Source organism: Vulpes lagopus, chromosome 5, assembly GCF_018345385.1.
Source record: "Vulpes lagopus strain Blue_001 chromosome 5, ASM1834538v1, whole genome shotgun sequence".
NCBI classification, from domain to species: Eukaryota; Metazoa; Chordata; class Mammalia; order Carnivora; family Canidae; genus Vulpes; species Vulpes lagopus.
In genome coordinates this window covers 104126786-104131091 of record NC_054828.1, presented here as the reverse complement: position 1 = coordinate 104131091, position 4306 = coordinate 104126786, and positions in this window count along the sequence as shown.

Here is a 4306-nt window from a genome sequence, read left to right as displayed (position 1 = left end):
AGTCATACAACACCTCAAGAAGGACTTATATTTATACTTAAAAAGGAAGTTTCCTTTTGTGAATATTTGGCTGACATATTGCAGTTCTGAAAACTTGTATGGACAAGCATTTTGAAAAGATTACTCCACCAATTTAAAAGTGATTATATAACATCTGTGAACTCAGTGCACATTTCAAGAAAAATGCTTCTAGCTTTATCCTCATGCTCAAGTCACACGTTAAGCAATGAAATCCGGAGATGTCCTCCTGAGCTGTCATTATTGATTCTTCAACTATCCTGTCTCTCTTTTATGTTTCAGGGTAATGATTGCATAAGAATGAAATTACAATTTCATGTAATATAGGTTTTAATGAAAAAATATAATAACATTCTTCCAATCTCTCTCTTTTTGTCCAAGGATCAATTTCTTTTGTTGGGTTCCTTTAAAATCAGAATTCCCAAATGTTCCATACAACTATACATTAAAAAACAAAACGAAAGGGTGCCTGGTGCGCAATTGGTTGAGCATCTGCCTCTTGATTTCGGCTCAGGTCATGATCTCAGGTCATTGAGATCCAGCCCCACGTTGGGGGTATGGGGGGTTCCATGCTTAGCGGGGAGTCTGCTTGACTCCCTCCTTGAATCTCTCCCCCTCTGCCCCTCCCCCATCCATGCGTGCTCTCTCTCAAATAAATCTTTAGAAAATTAAAAATTAAAAAAAACAAAAAAACAAGCTAATCTCAGAGTCCTTCAGATTCAATGGGCCTACTTTGGACAACTCTGTGGACTGTCTCAGACTGTGTTATTTTATGGAGTGATTTTTCTGACAGCAATAATTTGGTGGAATTTCAGGGTATAAACACTGTTGATTTATGTCATTAAAACAACAACAAAACAGGTTATGCTGTAGGTAATTAGAAAAATTCTTAGTGTGTAGGGTGGTCCAATGTGAAAGAGAAGCATATTTCTAGTCCCCTTTTGTGTTGAAAGAACAAATGAACAGGTAGTAAGCCAATTGAAAGCTTCCCGTTGACAGAGCCAAGTGGTGGTAAAACTTACTCAAATTCTACAAATATAAATTTGTAGAGAACTGATACTGTTATTTTGTCATATATCACACATTGCTGTGTCTCGATGTCCTAACTATTCCTGCTGCCCTCACCTAATCCAGACCCTCATCACCTTGTACCAAAGCCACTATTACAACTTCCTAGCTGGTCTCCTGCCTCCAGTCTTGTGTATGTCCCAATCCAGTAGGTCTGGCTGGCTGAGAAATCTTCCTAAAATGCCAAGTTCATCCTGTTAATCCTTTTGCACGGACCTGCAATGGCTCCCCACTGTTGACCTCACCAAGCTGAAACACCTTGGCCTACGCAGCAGCATGAGACTCTGTGGCAGCCCAGCTCAGTATGGTCCCAGGCTGTTCTCACGCTCTCCCTCACCATTTGTTTTGGTTAAATTTTAACCCACCAAGCAATTTGACGGTATATACTAGGTCTTAAAATTTTACCCACTCCGGAGGAAATAATTTTTCATATAGAAAAAGCTTTAATGTGCAAAGATGGCCATTATAGTTATTTATATGATGACTGGTTCGAACCTAAATGTTCAGTAATGGAGGATTAAATGCAGCACATTTATAAGATACAGACAATAAAAATGATGTGTACAGATTTGTTAATATAAGAAAATACTTAGTGGGGCATGTGAGTGGCTCAGTTTGTTAAGCGTCCGACTTGTGATTTCATCTCAGGTCATGATCTCAGGATCCTGAGATTGAGCCCCCCCACCAGGCTCTGTGCTGAGTATGGAGCCTGCTTAAGAGTCTCTCTCTCCCTCTTCCTCTGCCCTTCCCATCCTCCCCTCTGTGTGCATCCATGCGCATGCTCACTCTCTCTAAAAAAAAAAAAAAAAAGAAAAGAAAATTCTTGTTTCAACAAAGCAATAGAGGGAAAAAACACCAAACTCTCTATATAGTATGAGCTCAACTATTAAAAAAGTTTTTTTTTTTTTTAAAGCTCCATAGAAATCCATATTCCAAAATTGCCAAGTGAGGTTATAAGTGATGGGTTTGGGTGCTATTTTTAGTTTTTTTTTTTTTTTTTTTTTTTACAATTTTTTAGTGTTGTGAATATTTTAATTAGAAAAATTCACTTATTTTAAAATGTTTGTATCTTCATTGATTTTTCTGGTATCGAAGGCATAAACCATACCCGTTGTTAGAATTTCAGACAATACAGAAGTGTATATTTTCAGAAGTGAAAATCACATGTAGTTTCAGCGATAACAAAGCTCACCTTGTGATAACTACTGTATTTCTCAGGTTTGCTCTGGTGACACATGACACACAATAGTGGTGGCTTCTGCAGCAAATATTTATTTACTTATTTATTTAATTTTTTAGCAAGTGTTTATTTTTCCTTCATGTTACAGGAGGGCTGCAACGTGGCTGTCATGTGTTCCAGGTTCTGGGATGTGCTCCATGTGTCTTCTCCTTCTGGATCTCAGGCTAAAGAAGCAGCCCCACTCTGGGCCGTCCCTGTCCTCACAGCAGAGGGGAAGAGTGAGCAGCTGAACCAAAACCACACCGTCACATTTAAAGCATTAGCTTGGACAGATGGAACATCTGCTCATATTCCATTGCTCAGCACAAGTCACTCGGCCAAGCCCAACATTGCTATGGCAGGGATGTGTACCCCACCCAGGGCAGAAGGGGAGAGTTATCTACCATAATCTCCAGCAACATTTGGTGTATCCATCCTTTCTAACTTTTCAAGAGGCAAGGACATGTGCATATACACACAAAATATACTTTCTAAAAATGGGATGATTTGTGCTATAAAATTACTTGCCTAAATGCTTTTTTTTGATGGACAGTTTTCTAAGTCAATATGTATTCTTACATCTGCATTTTGATTGGATACATAATATTCCACTTTATAGATATGCATGAACTTCCTTGTGCATATATCTTTGAACACATAATTAAGATCCATTACTACAAGTAGAATTACTGGGGCATTCAGATCTCACATTTTCAAGGCTTCTGGTGAATATTACAATTTACACTCCTAAAAATGACAATCCTCACTTAAAATACCAAGCTTATATTTGACTTTTCATAACTTGTTTTCCTAATAACTCCAGCTAGAATTAATGTAATGTCTTGAGTTTCGTATTTAATATGCACAGTTGCATGAGTGTGTGTTTTGTCATCTCAATTATAGTATAAGTTTCAGAAAGGCAAGGTCTATACCTTGACTGCTTTATTTCCTCAAAAGAAGCTGCTTTTTTTTTTTTCTGTCGTCCGTCCCTCAATCCTCTGGGTTCTGGTCTCTCTGCCTCCCCATCCTGGGTTCAGGCAGGTCTGGGGCTTCACACTCCCTCAGAAGAGGTACATGGGAGGGGGTGGGGATGGTAGCATACAAGCAGACATGGAGGACGAGACTTTGGGTTTTGTTCTTAAAATGTTAAAGCCCAGAGATGAGAGAGAATTTTCAGGCATAGAAGCATCAAGGGAGGGACACCTGGGTGGCTCAGTGGTTGAGCATCTGCCTTTGGCTCAAGGAGTGATCCTGGGGTCCTGGGATCGAGTCCCATATTGGGATCCTCCCAGGGAGCCTGCTTTTCCCTCTGCCTATGTCTCTGCTTTTCTCTCTGTGTCTTTCATGAATAAATAAATTAAAAAAAAAATCTTTAGAAGTAGCAAAGAAGGATGGATTTTCTTTCCCAGTTTAGGAAATGATTCTCTTGAACTGGGGAAGGCAGTTCAGGGAGCCCTCTGAGTGGCTGCACCCCACCTCCAGAAAGCAGTGCCTGGATGGAACATCTAGGATGAGACTCACTCTAGCAGCCATGGGCAGAAATGGCCCTCAGACAGCCTTTGTTTTCTGTGCTTTTACATTTTTTTATTTATGTTATTTTAAAGAAATTACCAGCATTTACAGCCCAGCAGATTTACTGGACTACAATTGTACATGGAAACTCTCAACAGGGGTGGGACAGTCCCATTCATTCCCTTTGGTGGGGGCCCAGATTCCTGCCTCCCACAGTCTCCTTCATTCTGGAACATCCTCTGGCACCTGACTTTGCCTTTAGGCCTGGTCTAAGTAGCATCTCAGAAACCTCCTGTGCCCCAAGAGTGTATTAGAAACAGCAGAGCTCCCCTGGGTAGCTTAGTGTCGTTTGTAGGGACAGTTTGGGTAATAATCAGGAAGCTTTTCCCAAAGCCTAAAGGTGCCAAATGCTTTAGCACTTGACATAACACTGAAGATGACCCGGGCTAAATTTCCTGTCATCTCTTTGAAATGAATAATAGAAAGAAG